The sequence below is a fragment of the Mesoplodon mirus genome (genome assembly GCF_964341445.2).
Source record: "Mesoplodon mirus genome assembly, chromosome: 9".
NCBI classification, from domain to species: domain Eukaryota; kingdom Metazoa; phylum Chordata; class Mammalia; order Artiodactyla; family Ziphiidae; genus Mesoplodon; species Mesoplodon mirus.
The window spans coordinates 19,673,806-19,699,347 of NC_138985.1; the positions used below are offsets into that span (position 1 = coordinate 19,673,806).

The following is a 25,542-nucleotide window of genomic DNA, read 5'->3' on the forward strand; positions in this document are numbered from 1 at the left end:
AAACCAACAGATGCTAGGACAAAAGCATTCCTCTAGTTGCAAAGCTATGTTTGTCCATTCTTCTTTGGGGGAGGATCTAGAGTCCCTTTAGACAGTATAAGAAAGCTCTTTTGTCAGAGACCAGCCCACAGTGAAGAAAGTGACTAGGGCTAGTAGTGAGAGAAGGGGGCTTCTTTCCTTTTAGATTGTATCATGAAGGTGCCCCACGGACCTAGTGCATCATTCCACATGCTCCTGTGGATCCCTGCCTCATTCTGTAGAGGACATACCTTCAGTACAGACAGACAAGCCCGGCTGTTGAACTAATGGTCATGCCAGCTGTGTTTTCCTGTAGACCCTCCCACCCCTTCCAGACCTGAGATACTTTTCCTCCCATCCCTCTAAGCCCTGCAGCCTGATACATGTCTACTGCCCTCTCAGTCAGGTCTCAAGGTACCAACAGTGCCTTCCCAGGAGCCATGCTTTGCTCTTCTGTAGGTTCAAATATGTCAGGGTGGAAGGGACCCGAGGCTAATACTCTTGTTTAAATTACCCTCCCCTTCAGTCCCCACAGTCCTCATATGGGCCCTCAAGGAACCCTGGAGACAAATCGCTTCTAATAGGATCCCTAATAGGTGAATCCCTGGGATTCACCGGGGGAGACTTTTCAAACTCAGGCTCCACAGAGAGCAAGTGACTTGGTAGATGCAAGATGGAACTCCCAAGGCAATTCTGATGTGCAATCCCAGTTAAGCATCTGATATCATGTAGCACTCTTCCTCTTGTGCTAAAGGTACTTGTGTTTTGCTCATCTCCCTCACCAAACTGTGAGCTCCCTGGAGGCAGGGACCATGTCCTGTTCTTCTTTGAATCTTATTATTTATCCCATGATAAGTACTCAGTATTTGTAGAAGAGATGGGAAGTTATTCAGCTGAGAAAGCCAAGGCTGGTGAATGTTAAATGACCTAACCAAGGTCACATATGAATTTCTTGCACAGTTAACACTAGGGCTCTGATCCTCTTACTCACAGTCCACTCTTCTTTCTGTTATTGCAGGACTGACATCTTACATTTACCCTCTAACCTTATAGTATCTATAGGGCCTCTCTCTTGTAGACCTGACTAACCCCTGATTGCAGCCTGTATGACATGCTAAAAATCATACTGCCCATCTGGCAGCTTCCTTTTCCTTTCTGGTTGTTTCTATCTTCTTCCCACCCATGATATGGTGCAGATTCTTGTCTCCCCAAAACATGCTGGTGATTCCCTGCCAAAGGCCAGAGAAACTAGAATTCATTTCCTAAAACATTATAAATCAATAACTAAATTTTTCAATCAGTTCCTCGGATTGCAGTTAAGTTTTCCGTGACTCTATTCCTTGAGATGTAAAACAACATAATGTTACTAAAAAACTAGTGGGCTTTTTTTTTTTTTTTTTAGTTATCTGAATTAATGGGGAAAGAAGCTTTGTTTTGACTGAATATTGAAGCACATATTCAACATACATGAAAGTGACAGGCTAACATAAGTATATTTGAACAAAAACAAAAAGATCCCCATGAGAATGAATAGAGTTGGTGATTAGCCTTCGTTAAAAGATTCAATACCTCTAATGTCATATTTTAAATAAATTATGTTTTTTTTTTTTTTTTTTTTTTGCGGTACACGGGCCTCTCACTGCTGTGGCCTCTCCCGTTGTGGAGCACAGGCTCCGGACGTGCAGGCTCAGCGGCCATGGCTCACGGGCCCAGCCGCTCTGCGGCATGTGGGATCCTCCCGGACCGGGGCCCGAACCCGCATCCCCTGCATCGGCAGGCGGACTCTCAACCACTGCGCCACCAGGGAGGCCCTAAATTATGTTTTTAACTCATCTTTTATGTTGTGGCCCTGGATAGATGTCCAGCTATAGACAATGTAGTGATTGAAGAACAGAGATTCAGAGGATGAAGTCTTCCTGTGTCCTTACCTTCCTTCCTTGGGCCATGGTATCTGTTACATTTATCCCCAGTGTAGCACCCGTGACATTGTACTACAAGTATTTGTTTTTATGACTGTGTCCTCTGCTAGACTCCAAGGAGCATGAGGACAGAGAAATGTCTTATCTGTCTTAATATCACCAGCATCTTGCTGATATTCAATAAACACATTCAAATGAATGAATGACATGTGACCTGCAAATAAAAGGTAAATAGTCTTACTTTCATGGCAAAGGTAGAAAGAATTGCACATGATTGCCCACAACTTCTCATTCAGTCATCTCTTAATAGCAGCAATTGTAAATGCAGTATTCATAATGACATCTAACATTTACTGAGGGTTTATTATGTGCCAGGCACAACGCTTAGTCTGGGATGTTATGTCATTTAATTCTGACAACAGGCCGTATGAAGGAGATGCTTTTATTTCCCCTATGTGCATGATACAGAATAGGCTTAGGAAAGTTGAGTAACTTGCCCCAGGTCACATAGCCTACAAATAATGGAAATAAGATTCAAGCAAACTCTAGTTTCTGTTTGAAACTGAAACTAGAAACTATCTTCTCAACCACTGTGCTATACTGCCTTCCATCCCCTGCCACCACCCAATTTTCCTGATTATCTTCAAGGATAATCTTAAGACAAACTCATGAGAATCATAAATATTTGCTATAGCAAAGACATGACTCATTGTGTTTTGCAGCATAAGAGTGTTATATGAAAATGTTGATTTCTCCAAAATGTGTTTACTCTTACATGTTTAAAGTGCTGGCTTAAATTAAATCAGACTGTTTCTGTGTTATGAAAGCTCTACCTTCCACAAGCCATTGGAAAATTGTGGGATGGGTAAAATTTATCATTACAGAGTAAATACCCAATCAATTTTGATTAATTGATTGATTGATTGAAGCCTTTCCATTTCTACCTTCTGCCTGCTCTTGTCAGTCCTGCCCATACTCAGCATCATCAGCATTGCTCACACCCCTCATGATGGCACCACACTTTGGTTAAAGACTTATTACAAGAAAGCTTCACCCGAAAGAAGGATTTTCTACAGTAGAATTTCAGGAGCTCAACTGACTATGTCCCCAGTGACACCACTGTCTACTCAGCCAGTATGTTAGGTAGACCTGGGTTCAAGTCAGAACTTGGGCCTGATGGTATGATTTGCATTTTTTATTTTGTCACAAGCCAAAAAGATGGAGCAATTTTCTTGAATTTCAGTCTCCTTGATAAATGGGCAGATGCTATATCTGAAGCAAATTTATTTCCAGTACCTGTCCCTGTTTATCCTAGAATGAACGCCTAGCAGCTGCACTGTCTCTATTATCAGTTTCCACTGATGATAATATATATCACTATCTAATAGATAATAGATATCACTGATGATAATAGAATTGCTTGGAATAAACTCTGCTGCTTTCTTATGAACTCTTATATGTAAATATACAACCTACCCAAATAACCCTGATTTTCCTTCTAATAATCATTCTGGAATATTGGCTGTTCTTACCTTGTAAATAATCAGACATTTTCACATTACTCAGACATCCTGCCCTCAGTGTTCACCTGGTAAAAAGGACTCTTTTGGAGAACCCAGCAAATGTGAATAAGAGTAGCATCTGAATTAAAATGTTAATTTGATTATATTTCATACTCTGCTTAAATTCATCTTGCCTCAGTGTTAAAAACCTCTTATGAACTCCTTGAGCAAATTCATCCTAAATGGTTTATGATGTCAGTAATTCATATTTCTCATTTTTACATGATGCCCTGTGTCTACTTTAGACTGTATAATAAAAAGGCCATGAAAAATTTAAGAATTTGTCATTTCATCCAGTCAAGAGACCATAAATGATTCTCCATTAAACTAAACTCTTTCTTCTGTTTTTGTAATCTTCAGTCAATGGAAAAAGATGAGGTATGGAATGAAGTTATGTGTTTCAGCACAAATCACAGAATCTTCTGTTTGGAAAGAGCCTCAAAGCTCCTCCATTCTCCATCCTTTGCTTCCTCACAGTGCAGACACCTCATCTCTGAAGTCCTCAGCCCATGGTTCCCAAGTCTTTCCTTAAACATGTTTAATGATTAGGAGCTCACTCATTTGAAAGAAGCCAAATCCACTGAGGAGTGGCTCAGGTTATAAGAAAAATGCTCCTTGAATAGAAACAAAAATCTGCTTCCCTATTGTTTCCACCAATTAACCTGAATTCTGCCTTCAGAAGAAACACCACCCCACCATATTCTCCCACCCACCACCCATCTCCAGGAACCCTTAGTTATCTGCAGACAACCAAGTCTTCCCAAGGGTAAATATGCTTATACTCTCATTCCTTCCTCAGAGGAATGGTGTTTACTATATTGGCCATCTTGATGATTCTCTGAATGCACTCTATTTTGGTTTTAAAAAAATCTTTTAAAAATTGTATGTGTTCTTATTTTAAAAAAAAAACTAACAATATGCCATACGTAAAGTAGAATATAAAAACCTAAAATCTGGAACACTCCTCCCACCCAGGGACAACCACTCTGAGTCATTTGGTGGATTGGTGGATATTCTGGCTATCAGTCTGGCTTAAAGTACTGATTTTAACTGAGTAATTCTATTCCTTTCAAGAGATGTACCACTTGAGTTTTGAAAAAAAATAATCTGTCATATAAAAAAAATGTGGTGACATTTTCAAGTATTTTCCTCACAGATTTAAATCTATATTTTGTTATTTTAAAAAGTTTGTAAAATAACACACAATTATAATTTTAGTCTCATCTATGGTCTACCTATTAGAGAGGTGGCTTTGGAAGCAAGAGAGAAATATGGAGTTTGATTCGGCAAATGATCAAGTCTGTTTTAGTTCAAAAGAATATTCTAGAGAAGAAGAATTTTACAGGCTCATAGATTCAACTGGGGTGCTAAAATCAAGCCTTTTAGGGAGATTTCCTTTTCTTCAGACACTGAGAACATTCATAATAATGTTGTCCAACACTCTTTATAGAACCTATTGTCACAAGTACATTTGCTATCTTTCTTTGGAAAAGGTGATCTAACGTTTTATATTTCTGCTGGATAATTTTGCAAAACAGCAGAAAAGATACTTTCTGCTCTACTAATTAGTGACCTCATAATAGCACATATTTCCTAATAGTGCTTTACTTCTCAGGGTTAATCTTGTACAGGGATTAAAGTAGATCAGTGTTTTTCTAAATCTGGAACTTCACCACTGGTGTTTTAGCAGATGATTTTAGGCATTTTAGGGACTACATTGAATATGTTGAATCGTAAGTGAGAAAGGTATTTCTTTAATTACTTTCAATTCTATTAATTAATAGAAGAACAAAGTCTCATGTTGGTCTCTAACATTAACGAGTTTCCTTTTAAATAGAAAGAGCAGGTCTTGTCAAGCACAGCTTTTGGCCAACAACAAGATTTAGCTAGAATTAAATGAAATTGTTTTGTTTTCATTGTATTTACGTTAATAGTTATTAATTTACATTAATAGTAATTATATTTTTGGCAATTGATAATTCATTTTCCATTAAAGTTAGTATAGGAGGTTTCCTTTAAATGAGTTCATTTAGTGAAGAAAGATGAGTTGATTTTAAAGAAAAATACTAAACAAATAATGCATTTGTTTCTGAGAGAACTGAAACGGAACACATACAACAGAAGACTTCTCTTAAAAAGAGGCTAAGAATATTTTGCTTATTACTAATTTTTTAAATTTGAGAGTTGGAAGTAACCTTAGAGGGGATCCAGTTTCCCCAGTTCAGCAAATCAGAAAACTAAAGCCCAGAGAAATTGTGCCTAACTCGGTTAATCACCAAGCCAGAACTAAGTATTAAGACCTCTGCCTCTCAGACTATTCCTCTTTCCACTACACCATTTTCCTCTTGCTTGTAAGAATTCTCTTTGAGGGTTTGCATGAAGTCTATGAGATGTCCCTAATTACTTTGAAAAAAATCAATCTTGAAAAGAAATTTGGAGATTAGGTTATTTAAGGAATACAATAATAGAAATTGAGTATGACTAGCTACACGATTCTGACTGTAAAATTCACTGAAAGTGTTATGTGCATTTTTAATATATTATTGACAGATAAGCCTATTTTTAACATGTGGGGAGTGATAAAATAGCAGACAGTACCCCAAGAAGTTGGAAAAACAGAAGCAAGCAAGCTGCCTAGGTCCCCATGGCAGGCTTCTTCACGTTACCCTTGAAACACAAAGAGGGAAACTACCTCCCCCTACACACAACTGTTCTTTTTTTTTTTTAAATAAATTTATTTATTTTATTTATTTATTTTTGGCTGAGTTGGGTCTTCATTGCTGCGCACGGGCTTTCTCTAGTTGCAGCGAGCAGGGGCTACTCTTCGTTGTCATGCATAGTCTTCTCACTCTGGTGGCTTCTCTTGTTGCAGAGCATGGGCTCTAGGCGCACGGGCTTCAGTAGTTGTAGCACGCAGGCTCAGTAGTTGTGCCTCACGGGCTCTAGAGTGCAGGCTCAGTAGTCATGGCGCATGGGCTTAGTTGCTCCACAGCATGTGGGATCTTCCCTGACCAGGGCTCGAACCCATGTTCTCTGCATTGACAGGTGGATTCTTAACCACTGCACCACCAGGGAAGCCCCACACAACTGTTCTTGATGTGTTGTTCTTGAAAGCATTGTCTCCAAAACTTCCAAATAGAAGGGGTTTAAGGGAGGCCATCTTTTTGGAATGGGTGGTTAAGTAATTTGTCTTGCAGCCAAGATTGCAAAGACACTGTTTATATTTAGACTGTATGTTCATTTTGAGTAGTCTGAAGAAGAAAACTGATGGTGATTATAGGCAGGCTCAAGTACCACCAATAGCCCTCCAATGCTAGGCATTGCTATTAATTCTTAAGCTTCCAGATTGCCTTTCTGTCTAAATGAAGCATAGAGTTCCCTATCCCACCACCATTGTAAACATAGGTCTTCCTCCCAGGGCAGACCTACGGATCCTCTGTCCTGTTGGAGAAAGTTGCTGTCCTTTTTGACATGACTTATACTGTTTCATGGACCATTTATTCCCTAGTGCCCCTTAGTCAGCAACCTTATACCTTGACCTCCAGGTTCCTTGAGAAACAAACAAGTTATGGCTATATCCACGTCATGGCTAAGGCTTAAAAAGGAGAATGATTAGTGCCAACTTTCCAAAAGCCATCAGTCTTATCTACCATCACTTCCTAGGGGTCTTTATTGTATTAATCTCTCTTGACAGTCTCTTACTGGGTCCTTGTCCACAAAGAATCTGTCTCCAAAGACTCTCTGCTTAACATTCCTTGGGCCCTGGGCTTTAGCTTAATCTTCTGTTTGATCGGTTGCCTTCTGATGACTTTATGAAGCACGTCAAAATCCATTGAATCTGTATAGCCTCAGCTTTCCTGTATACCATGAAAAGGGTCCAACAGTTCATTGATTTATTCATTAAATACACATTAGCTGAACATTAAACATGAATCAGGAACTGCAGTTCTAAGGTTATAAACATTCAGTTCTTGCCCTCAGGAGAGGGACATATTTTATAAATGGGAGACCTAGACGTATTAAAGAGATAACGAGACAAAGACAACGAGCTCTAGGAGAAGCTATGGGAGTGTTAGAGAAGCAGGTGGCAGCATGGGGGTGTCAGGGAGAGCTTCCTGGAAGAAGTCATTCGTAATCTGATTCTTAAAGGGTAAGTAGGCATGAAATAATGATTAGTGAGAGAAAGGTATCCAGGCAGAAAGAACAGCATAAGCAAAGGCCTGAATATAAGAATCAGTACCGACAATATAGAGAATTTCAACTAGTTCAGTGCTTGGGAGCATAAAGTATTAAGAGGACGTGAGTGGCTAGGCAGTCAGTGGAGAGTTTCAAGCATGGGAATAGTCTAGAAAAATCACTCTCACTAAATAATGAGATGTGCAAAGCTGGAAGTAGAGAGATAAGTGAGGAGGCTGTGGCTGTAATCTGAAGAAAAAATTATAAGAGCCTGAACTAGACCAGGGAGAAGAAAAATGTAAGAGCTATATAAGACTCAACATAAGCAAGACGTTGTGATTAACTGGTCTTGGGATATATGAGAAAGAAGCAGTCGTGAAATTAGGACTCCAATTCTAGAGTAAGGATTGGGTATATGGTGACACCCGCACCAGGGGAGACAAGAAAGGGGGAAAGCTAACTTAAAGGAGGAATGAGTTTGGGAAAGGAGAACATCACCACCAGCTTGAGATTCAACAGGAAGGTTCAGTATTTTAAGGGCTGAAAGGTGCCCATTAGATTTTGCAAGCCAATGCAGGAGGATTTAGTAGGGTGGGAAGTGGGGCTATGTGTGATAAAAGCCAGATTGCAGTGGGCATGTATATGAATGGGAAGAAAGAAGTAAGGGTGTATTTGAGAGTCTGGATGAAAAGGGAAGAGAAAGATGAATCTTATAACCAAAAGAAAACAACCAATGGAAAGAAAAGAGGAATGGTAATGATTGAAGACAGGAGCAAGGGGTAGGGAATGGCAGACAAAATATGGTTCTCGATTTACTGGAAAAGGTATGGTCAAGGGCACAGATAGAGTACTGGACTTGACCCATTTCATCCTCTGAAACTTACATATGCATATGAAGATGAGTTGGATGTACGTAAATTGGGGGGAAATTAAGGGGAACCTGAAACAGGAAGTTGCATGAGATCATGCCCACTGGCCCCTTGTGAGGTGAGTCTGAGATTCCAATTGAGGGGAAAGAGAGGAGTTGACTGAAGACAAGTAAAGAGATTGATGGGAGATCCTTCTCTGGGCTATTGTAGGCACTTGGGAGGCAGGGATATTAATGCTGAGCCCAGTTAGCAAATAAAGGGCTAGAGTGGTTGTCCTGGTTTCAAAGCCATCCCAGTAGGTGGTGGTAGCAGAGAAGCTGTGATGGGGTGGGAGGCAGGGGCTGGGATGAACAAAGAAAGAGAGAATCACTCTCCCTTGTTTCTGAAAATGCTAATGCCCTGGGAGAGGGCAGTTTAGTTGAAGCTGCAGTGGGCAAATTAGACCTATTTTTATGGTGATGTTTCCAAGATCTGCTCTGTATGTGTGTGTGTCTGTATGTGTGTGTGTCTGTATTAATGAAGAACCAACCGTTGAGTTTAATGTTGTAGCCTTCTAGTCCTCCTGTCTTTATTCGGACCCCTTCTTTCCCTGGCTCCTCCTGAGTCCCCCTCTCCTGGATCTAAATTTGTTCTGTGATTCTTAACTCCCAGCGATGTGAAAATAAGAGCTTAAACCGATTTTGTTCTAATGCCAACTGTATTTTAACTGATGTCAAAGAAAAGTATTTGATGTCCAAGAAAGTGTTTGAACTCTAACAGTTAAATTTCAGTCATCAGTCTTCACGTGGCTGAGGATGGGGAGCAGCCACGCAGGGTTTCTGCCTCATCTGTGAACTAGCTTGTCCTTCACCGCGGAATAGCTAGTACATCAGAGACACTTTCTCTTTAGTGGGTCAAATTCCATCACAGAAGGAACAGTTTAGATTGTTTGGCTTGAGCAGTTCTCCCTTCCGAGAATACTTGAAAGATCCAGAATCACCGGTCCTGTTGATTTTGTAGTTAGCGCATCAGTCAGAATCAAGGATAATCGTCAGAGTTTAAATGTTGTATAAGCCATCTTGTCTCATATTAAAAACCTCTGTAAATAAGAGAAAAGAATGGGAGCTCAACCAAAGTCCCTGGAGAGAGTTTCACCTTTGGAACTCATGATCTGGAAACTTTCCACACATTTAGGCTATATTTTCTTTTTTTAAAAAAATAAATTTATTTTATTTATTTATTTTTGGCTGTGTTGGGTCTTTGTTGCTGCGTGCGGGGCTTTCTCTAGTTGCGGTGAGTGGGGGCTACTCTTCGTTGCGGTGCATGGGCTTCTCATTGCGGTGGCTTCTCTCATGGAGCACAGGCTCTAGGCACGCGGGCTTCAGTAGTTGCAGTGTGTGGGCTCAGTAGTTGTGGCTCGCGGGCTCTAGAGCACAGGCTCAGTAGTTGTGGTACACGGTCTTAGTTACTCCGCAGCATGTGGGATCTTCCCGGACCAGGGATCGAACCTGTGTCCCCTGCATTGGCAGGCGGATTCTCAACCACTGTGCCACCAGGGAGGCCCTAGGCTATATTTCCTTTAGTTAATTAGCTAAACTCTTCCTTGAAACACCTCTTTGAAAATATCTATTGGTTCTATTATTCAGCAAACATTCATGAACACCTAGCATGTGCCAGACTGTGTGCTGGGTGCACGGAATGTGATGATGAGCAAGACAGGAGCGTGGCTTCAAGGAGAGAGATGTGGCCCCATCACTGTCCTTGTGTGATGACAGCTGTGACAGCAGGATGTTTCGGGAAGGAGGTGGTAGTGCCACCATCTGCTTTCTGTTTTAAGAAACTCATTTTCCTTGGAAACTTACACGGTCCAGAGCCAAGACTCATAAACCCTTGGCTGATATCATCCAGGAACAGTTAGTATAATCACTAGTCCAGAAAGAGAGCAGTGAGGAAAAATTCAGGATTCCAAGATTCCCTCACAGTTTAGTGAGAGAATTGCTTACTAGATTTTTTCTGATTATCTCACCTATGGGACACCTACAGAACTGAAAATTAGAGCTAAATCTTTATCACCTGCACACAAATGATTGACGCTTTCATATTGTCCCCTGGGGCCTCAGTTTCTCTATTGCATGAACATGAAGTGGCAGTGGAACCACTGCTCTCACATCTCAGATAAAATCCTCTCCCTGCTTTTCTCTTCCGTGGCACTGGGTTACATGGGATCAGACTACACACAATAAATTTCATTGATCTTGTGTCATAATTCAGTCACCTTGTGTTAATCACTTGCTGCTGCAGTTCTTTGAATTCACACCAAATTTTTTACCTCATTTGACATTGAAAGTTCCATGTTCTATTTAGAGTTATCTTGACATATGTGAGGAAAGTAATCATATCCTCTACTGTGTGCTTTAACCTTTGTGTTCACAGAGTCTTAAACTTTTAGCCACTGCATTTTCCTACAGAACCACATGTAATTTATTTTCTATCAATGCTCTCAAATATTTTAACCTTTTCTAAAGATTTTCTTTTTGTTCAGTGTCTGCAAACTGAATCATCTAGTCCCCCCGCCTTATAAGCTAGTACTTCCCAAGTGTCAGTGAGCTCCTGTTGGATGATAAATCAAAAATTTAAATTAAGGGGTTTGATCCCTTTTGGCTGTGTCAGAGAAATTTATTTTGGCATTCCTAAACTGTATTGTTTTCTTCATGAAAATCTGCTCTTGACTCTTAATAGATTGTGACTAGTAGGGCTTCCCTGGTGGCGCAGTGGTTGAGAGTCCACCTGCCGATGCGGGGGACATGGGTTCGTGCCCCGGTCCGGGAAGATCCCACATGCCGCGGAGAGGCTGGGCCTGTGAGCCATGGCCACTGAGCCTGCGCGTCCGGAGCCTGTGCTCCGTGACGGGAGAGGCCACAACAGTGAGAGGCCCGCTTACCGGAAAAAAAAAAAAAAGTAGCCAGTAAAGGTTCGCATAAAGCCTTTCTTCTATAAGTTCATCGTTTAAGTTATTTGGAGATTAATTCCACAAATCTTTATTGTGTAGGTATCTTTTGCAAGGTCTATAACTGCTGTGGGATTTAAAGATACAGATGTCAGAGAAGAAAGCTTTTTACTATGTACATCTCAGAATCGCCAGTCTGTGAGCGTCTCTTGTGTGACCAGGGTACCGACACAAGGGCCAGAGGTGTAGTCAACCTGCCCTTTTTGTCAATAGCTCACCCAACCAAAGTGGGAAGCTCAGTGCAGTGTGAAGGCTCATTCACTCATTTATTATAAACATTCCACCTGCCTCCAAACAGGATTTGAGGAGCAAATAATATGACAGATACCATATTTTATCAACTCTAAGAATGCATTTTTTCTCATTTTTCCCTCTCTGAAATCAATGTGTGTTGTAATATCAACAGATCTTAGCCCTGTTTCTTAGGTTAATTGGCAGTGGTTTTTTTTCTTTCTTAGTGGTTCATAGAATAATATTGTTTTACAATCTTAGATTGGATGAAATAAAGTACCTTAGGATAATTATAATAAGGATTTTTAAAAAATAGATGCAAAATAATTAGAAGTGAAAAAACCTAGGCTAAGGCTAGCTGCTGCAATGCAGCTGCAAATTTGATTCTAGGTTTTCTAAAAACATAGGTAGCATACCAGTTAAACATGGCAGTTGCCCAAAAACCCTAATAAAATGACCGTGGAGGAATAAAATGCTACAACTACTACCTACCCACTCTGTGCAAAAACACTAGAAAGACCACCTCAGTAGCTTAAAGATTTCAACATATTTTCACAAGATAGAAAGCTGAGCAGGTAAGGAGTGATAACTTACATGGCAGAGCCCAGGTAGTAGTAACATAAATGCCTAGAGAAGGGATACTTGTGATCATGATATTAAAATGTAGTTTTGTGGGCCTCCCTGGTGGCGCAGTGGTTGAGAGTCCGCCTGCCGATGCAGGGGATACGGGTTCGTGCCCCGGTCTGGGAGGATCCCATATGCCGCGGAGCGGCTGGGCCCGTGAGCCGTGGCCGCTGGGCCTGCGCGTCCAGAGCCTGTGCTCCGCAACGGGAGAGGCCACAACAGTGAGAGGCCCGCATACAGCAAAAAAAAAAAAAAACAAACAAAAAAAATAAAAAATAAAAAATAAAATGTAGTTTTGTGAAAGTATTTCTAGGGACAACTAAAATTCGATAGCCAAGGTAGATGGGATTTTCATAAGTACTTAGAGAGTCTTTCTAAGACCTTGGGAAGTTTTCTCCAGGCTAGGGGTGGGGGAAGTAAGGGAAGTAGGATACAGGCAAAGTAGCTACATACCTTCTCTTGGGCCCACGCTCAAATAGGTTTCAATCCAATGTAAATCTGATTTGTACTATCTCATCTCTAATATAGCTTTTAAAACTTGTTCAAGAGTTTATTTAATTTGGAGTAGTTTAAAAAATCTATTCAATTATACTTTGTTTTAAAACATACCATGTTCCACACCTGGGAGGGTTGGCTAAGGTGGTTTAAATTCCAGCAGTTTGTATATATAAATATGAATATATATTGTTTGTATATTTGTAAATGTATATATGTAAATGTATGGGTACATGTGTGTATATGTGTGTGTAAGTGGACACGTATGCATGCAAAGTGAATTATTTCATATCTAGGTTCTTAAACCTGCAGATGGTTTCCTCTACTCTCCTTCTGATATTCACTGTTTTGCTAGAAGTTCTCAGGTTTCATGAACTATGCCTTCTATAAATGCTAATGGGGAGCTTCCCTGGTGGGACAGTGGTTGAGAGTCCACCTGCCGATGCAGGGGACAAGGGTTCATGCCCCGGTCCGGGAAGATCCCACATGCCGCGGAGCGGCTGGGCCTGTGAGCCATGGCCACTGAGCCTGCGCGTCCGGAGCCTGTGCTCCGCAACGGGAGAGGCCACAACAGTGAGAGGCCCATGTACAGCAAAAAAAAAAAAAAAAAAATGCTAATGGGAAGTTGGAGATGGAGTTTATTCAGCATAATGTGAGGCATATTGATCTGTGGTTTCTGTGAGTGGTCACCCTCATTATCACCTTGTATTTTCTAGAAAACCATCACTGTGCCCGTTCTGTCCCAAGGCTCCTAATGCATTCTGACATCTTTAATAAATACTTAAAGCTTTTCCACAGTAATACAGACTCTCTTTTTCCCCTCATCCGTGGTGAAGTGAGAAAAATACATTTGGGTTTGTTTCTTTATGGAAAAACAAAAAGAAATTCTGGAAGGAAATTCTGTCGGCTTATCATCTATTGTGGCATATATAGAATGTCAGGAAGAATGGCACCTCAGATAAAGAAATGCAATAAAGGACAATTATTTAAGGAATTTTTCTAAGTCACTTAATATTGGTTGTTTGTGTCTCAGGTGTCAAGAAAAGTTAAGGCAGTTAGCTTTTCCAGGAAAGAGGTTTCAGAAAGAGTCACTGTGATTTATGTTTGAAGATTCACAGTATTATAGACTTGTTCTCAAAAGGCTTCCTCCAGGCACGGATAACTCCTAGTGAGCCCCCCTACTGAGAAGCCTCCATGGAGCTGCCTTGTGATGAGCCCGCTTCAGTTATAATCCTTGTCACTTTCCATCCCACTTCATGAGACATTTGAACACTGGGATTTCTCATCTTTCACAAACCGATTCTGCCGTTGGTCGCCATATCCACACTCCTGCTCTCTAGCCAGGGGTAGCCCCTGTCTTTACCTGTGGGTGCCAGGCCTCAAAGCATCCAGGCAAAAATGTTCTGAGGATCAAATAAAGCATCTGAAAATATTTTAAAGCCTTAAAAGTTGATATTGTATTATATTACATTATATCGTACCAAATCATATTGTATTATAATCTCCTATTTTGCACTGCTAACCTTGCTTCAGCTCTCCTGGTGTCCAATCCTTAGCATATATTCTTGGACCGTGCCCATCAGTACCCCCACCTCTGGCGTGATGGATGCTGCTTGACAGTACCATCAGTAGGGACCACTCTATACCTTACCCTTCTCACTCCACATTTAGGTGTGTCTCTGAAAAGATTTAGAATTGCTAGATGGGCAGATGAGCAGACAAAGTCAAAGACAAACTGAGATACAACTAAGAGTGGTCCTCAAAGACCATACTTGGCTACTCCTGAACTTAAAGCAGATTTACATTTTGAGTCTCCTAATTTGAATTTAGAGCCCTGCCACCAGTGTCCTGAAGCATCCTCTTTTTTTGGCCAACTATTTGAGCATGTAATAATGCATTTTAGAAGCATTTGAGAGGTCTGCTGGGCTGAACTACATTGCCTGATCTTAGCTTATGCTTATCTTTTCCCCATATTCTAGACGCCCAAGTAAGTCAGCCAATCAACTTTAGCCCTGTTGTCATTATTGTGCGCTTACTTTTAGTATTTTATAGATATCTAAATTACTCCATTCAGTAGTTACTACTGAATTAGACCAGATTAGAACACCAGTGAAAAAGCTGAGGCCAACCCATAATATTATCCACCCATTCAATACAATAAATCTTCACTGAACACCTACCATGATCAGGGAACTCTGCTCACAATGGGGACCCAGTAGTGAGTTAAGACAGTGCTTTCAGCCTCCTGAAGCTGATTGTGTAACTAAAGTTAGAGCTAGAGCTTGCTTACAGGGCATGTTATAGCTCTTGGGGGTTCAGAGTTAAGTCTTTTTACTATTTAGTTGCAAGATTTACAACTCAAAACTCAGCTTTTTGTAATGAGGTACTTACTTAAATAGTTAACTGTTGATGTTAGATTCTGTGCTATAAGTATAAGACCTTTCAACGTTCAGTCCTAAGTTGAAAGGTGAGATACCCAGGGATATACTGGCAAAGACTCCCAGAAGATTTATAGAAATTAAAACACTCACTCATCTTTAGTCAAAATAAGTTCTGAGAATCTTTTCATGCTTAATAAACTTCTTTCAGCTGACCAGTCATGTTCCCTCTGAAGTGCTGACATATGCAAATTATCGGTGACTATTTTGTGAAGCCCAGGAGCACAGTCTGTCACAGGTGACAACTGCAGCATATCTTATTTTTTCTTTTTCCCAAACATTTTATTATGCAAATTTTCAAACATAAGAAAAGTTGGAAGAATTGTGCAGTAATCACCCATGTACTTGCCACCTATATTCTAGAATTGTTAACAAGTTTGTGCTTTATCATATATCTTTCCATCTATCCATCCATCAATCCATCTTACTTTTTAGATACTTCAAGGTGAGTTGCAAGCATCAGTGACTTTAACACCTACACAGTTCAGCATGCCTATCATTACCTAGAGTTCAATATTTCATTATAAAGTACAAATCTTAAGCATATCATTCAAATGCATGCCCCCTGTAACTCGGACACCTATAAAAATGTAGAACATTCCTATCACCCCAGAAAGTTCACCCAACTCTTCCTAGTCAGTGCTAACTTCTATCATCCAAAGCATCCACTGTTCTGATTTTTTCCACAACAGATTAATTTTGCCTGTTCTAAATCTTCATATAAATTGAAAGAACTCTTTTGTGTAAGGCTTCTTTCACTCAGCATAATATTTTTGAGATCCATTCATGTTGTTGCATGTACCCTAGTTCTTTTTATGTTGAGTAGCATTCCTGTGTATGATTGTTTGTTTACCCACTCTCCTGCTCATAGACATTTCAGTTATTTCCAGTGAATGAGCATTACGAATAAAGCTGTGATGAATGTTCTTGTACATCTTTTTGTGGATATGTTTCATTTCCCTTATGTAAGAAACTAAGAATGGAATTGCTGGGTCACAGGGTAGGTGCATGTTTAGTTTTATAAGAAACTGCCAGAATGTCTTCCAAAGTTGTTGGACCATTGCACACTCCCATCAGCAAAGTATGAGAGCTCTACATCTTTACTGATATTTGAAGTCATCAGTCTTTTTAGTTTTAGCCATTCTGAGGGATGTGTAGTGATATCTTACTGTGGTTTAGTTTGCAAATCCCCAAAGCCTGATGATGTTGAGCACTTTTTCATGTGCTTATTGGCCATTCTTATATCTTCCTTAGTGAAGTTTTCATTCAAATATTTTCCCATTTTTATTGATTTGTTTGCCATTTATTTTTGAGTAGAAGATTTTTTTATGATCTAGGTGTAAGTTCTTTGTCTTACACATGTTTTATAAATATTTTCTCCCATTGTGTGGCTGACATCTTCATTTTCTTAACAGTGTCTTTTGATGAACAGAAGTTTTTAATTTTGATGAAAATGAATTTATCAGTTTTTAAAATTTCATGCATATTTGCTGTGTCCTGTCTAAGAAACCTTTCCTACCTTCAGCTTATAAAGATATTCTCCTATCTCTCCTTCTAGAAGTTTTATAGTTTTAGCTTTTATGTTTGAAGTTATAGTTTTAGCTTTTATATTTGTGTCCATGATCCATCTCAAATTAATTTCTGTGTATGATGAAGTTTACTTTTTCCATATAGATATCCAATTGTTCCAGCCTCATTTGTTGAAAAGACTTTCTTTTTCTTATTGAATTATCTTGGAACATTTATCAAAAAGCAAATAACCATATAGGTGTGGGTCTGCATATGGGCTCTGTATTCTGTTCCATTGATCTATTTATCTATTCTGATGCCAAATGCTACACTGTCTTGATTAATGTAGCTTGATAGTAGGTTTTAAAGTAGAGTATTGATGTCCTTTAACTTTGTTCCTCTTTTTCAGATTGCTTTGGATGTTCTAGATACTTTTCATGTCCATGTAAAATTTTAAATTATCTTGTTCATTTTTACCAAAGAAGGCCTTGATGGGATTATTATCAGAACTAAATTAAATCTATAACCAGTTTCAGGAAATTGGTATCTTAACTACACTGAGTCTTCCAATCCAAACACATAGTATGTCTCCCCATTTGTTTAGTCTTCTTTAATTTCTCTTGATAGTGCCTTGTAGTTTTTACTAGAGAGGTTTGTACATCTTTTAAAAATTTATTCCTCTTTTCAGATCCTTTTTTAAATTTTATTTTGTGTTTTTTAACACTAATATTAATAGAAATGTTATTTGATTTCATTTTTCATTGCTCATATATAGAAGTGTTATTGGATTTTGTATGTTGGCCTTATAATTAACTTACTAAGTTCTTATTAATTCTAATAATATTTTATTTTTGAGGTATAGTTAATGTACAATACTATATTAGCTTAGGGTGTACAACATAATGATTCACAGTTTTTAAAGGTTCTATTTCATTTGTAGTTATTCTAAAATATTGGCTATATTCCCTGTATTGTACAATGCATCCTTGTAGTTTATTTATTTTATAAATAGTGGTTTGTACTTCTTAATACCCTACCCCTACTTTACCCCCTCCACTGGTAATCACTAGTTCTCTATATTTGTGAGTCAGGGTTTTTTTTGTTATATTCACTAGTTCATTTTATTTTTTAGATTCCATATATAAGTGATATCATGCAGTATTTGTCTTTCTCTGTCTGACCTATTTCACTTAGTGTAATACCCTCTAAGTCCATCCATGTTGTTGCAATGGCAAAATTTCATTCTTTTTTATGGCTGAGTAGTATTTTGTTGTGCATATATACCACAACTTTTTTATCCATTCATCTGTTGATGGACACTTAGGTTGCTTCCATATCTTGGCAGTTGTAAATAATGCTGCTATAAACATTGGGGTGCATGTATCTTTTCTAATTAGTGTTTTTGTTTTCTCAGTTAAATACCCAGTAGTGGAATTGCTGGGTCATATGGTAGTTCTATTTTATGTTTTTTAAAGAAACTTCCATACTGTTTTTCATAGTGGCTGCACCAGTTTACATTCTCACCAACAGTGTACAAGTGTTCCCTTTCCTCCACATTCTCAGCAACATTTGTTATTTGTGTTCTTTTTGATGATAGCCATCCTGACAGGTGTGAGGTGATATCTAGTTGTGGTTTTAGTTTACATTTCTCTGATGATTAGCGATGTTGAGCATCTTTTCATGTGCCTGTTGCCCATCTGTATGTCTTCTTTGGAAACATGGCTATTCAGTTCCTCTGCCCACTTTTTAATCAGGTTGTTTGTTTTTTTGCTGTTGAATTATATGAGCTGTTTATATATTTTGGATATTAACCCCTTGTCGGTTATATCATTTGCAGATATTTTCTCCCATTCAGTAGGTTGTCTTTTCATTTTGTCAGTGATTTCCTTTGCTGTGCAAAAGCTTTTAAGTTTAATTAGGCCCCATTTGTTTATTTTTGCTTTTATTTCCTTTTCTTTAGAAAACAGATCCAAAAAAATATTGCTGTGATTTATGTTAAAGAGTGTTCCACCTATCTTTTCTTCTGGGAGTTTTATGGTTTACAATCTTACATTTAGGTCTTTAATCCATTTTGAGTTTATTTTTGAATGTGGTGTTAGAGAATGTTCTAATTTCACTGTTCTACATGTAGCTGTCCAGTTTTCCCAGCACCATTTATTGAAGAGACTGTCTTTTCTCCATTGTATATTCTTGCCTGCTTCATCATAGATTAATTGGCCATAAGTGTATGGGTTTATTTCTGGGCTTTCTATTCTGTTCCATTGATCCATGTGTCTGTTTTTTTGCCAGTACCATACTGTTTTGATTACTGTAGCTTTGTGGTATATCCTGAAGTCAGGGAGTGTGATTTCTCCAGTTCCATTCTTATTTCTCAAGATTGTTTTGGCTGTTCAGCACCCTTTGTATCTCCATATAAAATTTTAAATTATTTGTTCTAGTCCTGTGAAAAGTGACCTTGGTATTTTGATAGGGATTACATTGAGTCTGTAGATTGTCTTGGGTAGTATTATCATTTTAACAATATTAAGTCTTCCAATCTGTGAACATAGTATATCTTTTATCTGTTTTTGTTGTCTTCAATTTTTTTCATCAGTGTCTTATAGTTTTCAGAGTACAGGTCTTTTGCCTCCTTAGGTAGGTTTATTTCTAGGTATTTTATTCTTTTTGAATGATGGTAAATGGTTTCAATCAAATGTAATTTCAAACAAATGTAAATTGTTTCCTTAATTCCTCTTTCTTATAGTTCATTGTTGGTGTATAGAAATTCAACAGATTTCTGTGTATTAATTTTGTATCCTGCAACTTTACCAAATTCATTGATGAGCTCTAGTAGTCATTTTGGTGCGGTCTTTAGGATTTTCTAGGTAAAATATATCATCTGCTAACAGTGATAGTTTTACTTCTTCCTTTCCTATTTGGATTCCTTTTATTACTATTTTTTCTTCTCTGATTGCTGTGGCTAGGACTTCCAATACTGTGTTGAGTAATAGTGGTGAGAGTGGACATCCTTGTCTTGTTCCTGATCTTAGAGGAAATGCTTTCAGCTTTTCACCATTGACGATGGTCACTGTGGGCTTGTCTTATATAGCCTTTATTATGTTGAGGTATATTTTCTCTATACCCACTTTCTGGAGAGTTTTTATCATAAATGGATGTTGAATTTTGTCAAAAGCTTTTTCTGCATCTGTTGAGATGATCATATTATTTGTATTCTTCAGTTTGTTAGTATGGTGCATCACATCGATTGATTTGCATATATTGAAGAATCCTTGCATCCCTGGGATAAATCCCACTTCATCATTGTGTATGATCCTTTTGATGTATTGTTGGATTCAGTTTGCTAACATTTTGTTGAGGATTTTTGCATCTATGTTCATCAGTGATACTGGCCTGTAATTTTCTTTTTTTTAATATGATAATATCTTTGTCTGTTTTTGGTATCAGGGTGATCCTGGCCTCCTAGAATGAATTCAAAAGCATTCCTTTCTCTGCAATTTTTTGGAATAGTTTTAGAAGGATAGGTGTTAACTCTTCTCTAAATGTTCAGTAGAATTCAGCTGTGAAGCCATCTGGTCCTGGACTTTTGTTTTTTGGAAGTTTTTTTCATTATTGATTCAATTTAATTATTGATAATTTGTTCATATTTTCTATTTCTTCCTTGTTCAGTTTCACAAGATTGTACTTTTCTACAAATTTGTCCATTTCTTCTAGGTTGTCCATTTTATTGGCATATAGTTGTTCTTAGTAGTCTCTTATTCTTTGTATTTCTGTGGTGTCAGTTGTAACTTCTCTTTTTTCATTTCTGTTTTATTGATTTGGGCCCTCTCTTTTTCTTGATCACTCTTGCTAAAGGTTTATTAATCTTGTTTATCTTTTTAAGGAATCAGCTCTTAGTTTCATTGATCTTTTCTATTTTTTAGTCTTTATTTCATTTATTTCTGCTGTGATATTTATGATTTATTTCCTTCTTTCCTCCTGACCTTAGGGGTTTTTGTTCTTTTTCTAGCTTCTTTAGGTATAAGGTAAATTTGTTATTTTAGGTTTTTCTTGTTTGCTGAGGAAAGCTTGTATCACGAGAAACTTCCCACTTAGAACTGCTTTTGCTGTATACCATAAATTTGGGATTGTTGTTTTTTCATTTTCATTTATCTCCAGGTATTTTTTGATTTCCTGTTTGATTTCTTCAGTGATCCATTTGTTGTTTAACAATTATTATTTTTTAAATTAGTTAATGTCTTCTACTTAAAGAATTATGCCATTTTTAAATACAAACAGGCTTTTTTTTAATACTTTCTTTTCAGTCTATAAGCCTTTCATTTATTTTTCTTGCCTTGTTGCACTGGCAAGTCTCCAGAAAAATATAAGCAGTGACAATAGACAGCTTTGCTTTGTTCCTGGTCATAGGGAAAGTATTCCACATTTCTCCACTGAGTATGATATTATCTGTAGTTTTTTCATAGCTACTCTTTACTAGATTAAAAAAGTTCTCTTCTATTCTTATTTTGCTAATATTTATTATGAATGGGTGTTGAATTTTGTCAAATGCTTCTTTGTACCTACTGAGATTATCGTATATGTCTATTTTTGGCCTGTAATATGATGAATTACATTGACTGATTATTTTGCTAAGGATTTTTGCATTTATTATATATTATTTTTTAATAAAACCAGATAAAAAATGTAAAATCATTCAGTAGCTAGTCTGGCACTCCTGGAGCCATTTCAGAGAGTATCTGGATAGGTGACGTTTTAAAGTACTGCCAAAATAGACTTGTCCAAACCGAAACATTGCAAGCATTCATTTTCCCCCCTTTAGTCAAGCAGCTATGTAGAAAATAGAGATCATTTACTAAATCTTTATTAATAAAGTTTTGGCATGATTTTATTTTGTTTCCTAGCAATTAACTAAAATACCATCTAAATGGAAACCAACTGGTAAGCCATTATACAGTAGTAGAGTTCAGTTGTTATTTATCAAATTAGAAGACTAACCAAGGTAAGAAAGTCTCATTGAGTTCTTAGTATGGAATCTTGAATATTTTCCTAAAAGGAGTATGCTTATATTATCACTTCAAAGAAATAGTAAAACTCATAAGTCATCAAAATAAGAAAGAGTCACTAGATAGTAGTACTTAAGAGGAAAAACTCACTGGTCGTAGTGGTCCACAGAATAAACATAAGTCAGCATAGTAGCTCAGTGAATTCAACAAATCTAAATCAACTAAGAAATGTGGAGTAGGCTTACCAATGTAGGTGGCATATTTTGGATTTTATTTTGGTTTTATGTTTTATGTTTATACTAAAGCCTTATGCATGTACATGAAGGGCAGCTGTTCCCTCACACTGTGGTCCCTCAGTGGCTCCTGAGCCTCACAGGCATTTGCCATGATTGACACTTTTTCCTCTCTCACATGCTCTCTCCTTCTCTCTACTACTAACAATCTTGTGTCATCTTCTACCTGTCCTTCCTTTCCTCTTTTTATTATCGCCCTCTGTCTCCCCTGTACCATGGACCTGTCACAGATTCTTGTGGCACCTGGTGACCCCCACAGGTACTACTTTGCCTGAGGGGATATCTAAGACTAAAAGGATTCAACCCAAGAAAATGTTTTAACCAACTCTTTGTTCCTCTAAAAGAAGATGTTAACATTTACCGTGAACAGGTCTTACTTTGGTCAAGATCTTCATGGGGCTCTTCAGCATTCTCCATCACCTCCCTCATCATTTTAATCCATAGCCACTGTATTTGAATATGATGCAGCTAATGCTGAAATGGAATAAGGCACTGGGGAGAAAACAACACACACACACATGCACACACACGCACACGCACACGCACATACACACATGCTAACGTGGCTTTGTCTCTGATAAGGGATGAAGAGAGCAGAAGCCTTTGCATGAGGAGGGTTTTGGCAAGTTACATTGTTCTGCAGTTTATCAGTTGATAACTTTTGCTGCCTCAAAGTCATTGTGTTCTCCCAAGTGAAGAACCTTTGGCTGAGCCCTGGAAATATACATGCGCCACAGAAATGAAAAGTTATTAAACCAAGACTGCAGGGGAATGCAGAGGAATGTTCTGTTTGTAATTCTGGGGGAAACAATTTAGAATGCACTTTTTAAGGCTTAACAGAATTACTTAAAATCTTGCAGGGAAACAACCAGCCTTTTAAAAATCTGGTCCGGAAGGATTTCATTTATCTTTCTGATCTAGTTGCTGCAAAATACTGATAACGCACAGATTCTACGAGGTATTAAATCTGCATCTACCAGTGACTTGCTGAATTAATCAAATTATCTTAAAGTTAATGCAGCTAGTGAGAAGAGTTTAATTGTATTCAAAACCTTCACAGTAATAATTACCAATGAAGAGGGTCAGTCAGTTGAGAATTAATGTGAAAAATGAATAGAATGAGATTGCTGGGTCATATGGTAGTTCTATTTTTAGTTTTTTAAGGAACCTCCATACTGTTCTCCATAGTGGCTGTATCAATTTACATTCCCACCAACAGTGCAAGAGGGTTCCCTTTTCTCCACACCCTCTCCAGCATTTATTGTTTGTAGATTTTTTGAAGATGGCCATTCTGACTGGTGTGAGGTGATACCTCATTGTAGTTTTGATTTGCATTTCTCTAATGATTAGTGATGTTGAGCATCCTTTCATGGGTTTGTTGGCAATCTGTATATGTATGGCTGATTCAATTTTTTATAAAGCAGAAACTAACACACCATTGTGAAGCAATTATACTCCAATAAAGATGTTTTAAAAAATGAATAGAATGAAAATCTGAATTAGGATATCAGAACATGCATAAATTGTGGAGAAGGTGAACCATGAAAATAAACTTCATTTATGTTCATTTGGAAGGAGGAAATAAAAGAAGGTGTGTTAGAATTTGAACTTAGGGGAACTTTAAGGATTGGACAGTTCTAATGGGGAAAGAGAAAGAGGAGTTAAGGTTGGTGGGAAAGCAAGTTAGAGAATATCGAATATTATTTCTTCTCACATCTGCTTCTTCCGTCTTTTAGAGTGCTGAAAACAGCTTTTATAATTCACCTACTACTTCCACCCACAAGTTTCTCCTCCCTGGTTTCATCTGTACACACATCTTTTCTTTCTCCTCTGTATATTCAAGAGAAGAGATAACACAGCATATAAATTATCTTTCCTGCTCAAAAAATAATTGATTGTACAAAGTATTACAAAGTAGAAAGTTGAGATGACTTAAATTACGTTTTCTTCATCGCCCCTTCCCCAGAATCCCTTTCTTAAAAGTTGAAAAGCTATGTTTTTTTAAGGGAATTTAATTTAAATATTTTGTTAAAATTTCCAATGGGTGAAAACATCTTAAACATTTTAGAATTAGCATTATCTACTCATTTCATTTTTATAAAAGGCTGTCAGAAACAGTTGGTATAGTAACTTTTAAAAAAGTGATTGGTTCAGTAAACAGATGTGGGTCTCCTGTGTTATATGTCAGGCAATATAGGGGTGTTTTATAACAACCTCTTCTAGCAGAGCACCCTAACCCAATCTGTAGGCCCCTGATGAGTCCTCTGGAAAGCTACTGGAAGAGCTGGTAGGCCCATCTGGGAGTATGTGAAATGTCAAACAGACCTTTCTTTCAAATGTACCCTGTTGAAAGATGGTATCCATGCTCTTTTCCGGTTCAGAGACATAAAATTAGGAAAACTTTAAGGATTGAGTACGAAACAAAGAGACAGAGATTGTTTCTATTGTGATGCCAAAAATAATACAGAGAGAAGTGCTCATTGAGCTATTCATTCATTCATTTAGTCTGCTTGTATTGAGCACTTACCATGGTACAGGCACTATGATATGCACTTGAGGTACAGAAATGAATATGAAGGTGGCCCCAGACAGGAGGCCTCTGTCTGGAATCCAGAGATATCTATGTTAACCAACAAATGCAGTGACACATTATGGGTGCCATGACAGAAGAGTATACAAGGGCATCCAGAAAGATGAGATCAGAGATGTGTTCAGAGTTGAGTCTTACGAGATGAGTGGATGTTCGACTGCTTGGCAAAGGGAAGAAGGCAGAGGAGACAGGTACAAAAGCAGCCTGGGGCCCCATTAAATGGCCCACTTGTGGAAATTACAAGCAGCTAAGTTTAATCAAAGAGTCGAGTCTCTAGGGGGTTGACAAGTTGGAGAACTATGTATGTTCCAAATTATGAAAGCTCTCTTCAACTCTGTCAAGAGTGTGGACTTTATCTGGTAGGCATCTGGGAGTCCTGAAGGTATTAAGCAGGAGTAATAAAATTAGAGTTGATAGTTATGAAGATTACTTTGGTGGTGTGAAGGAGGACTTAAATATAAGGGAAAATGTTTAAAAAGATTTATTTTTACCAGAAATTAAGCATTCAGCAATTGTATTGCAAAAGTCATGTGGGTGACATGGAGGGCAGGTCACAACACTCACCACAGACCACAGAGGCCTTGCTTCTTGCTGGTTCTGTCACCTTCCCCTGGGAGCTCTGAGGCTGCCTCACTTCCTATTGCATCTCCACCACCACCCTGCTCAACAAATGTATTCATTTATTCAGTGAGTGCTCATATGCCAGGCCCTAAGATAGGCCCTGGAGATAGTGAGACAAAAATAGCTCATGGTCCCTGCCCTCAAGATGTTCGCTGGGGCAATCCCCAAATGTCCCTCTGGAGCCAGATATGGTCCATGAAGAGTCGTAATC

The 25,542-nt window shown here is 38.3% G+C and overlaps 1 protein-coding gene across 1 annotated transcript in view; it reads left to right on the top strand.

Moving 5' to 3' along the window:
- The window catches only part of LHFPL3 (LHFPL tetraspan subfamily member 3), a gene marked incomplete at both ends in the record, with an annotated part of 373,061 nt that overhangs the window by 211,436 nt on the left and 136,083 nt on the right, over positions 1-25,542 (top strand). The window lies entirely within an intron of this gene.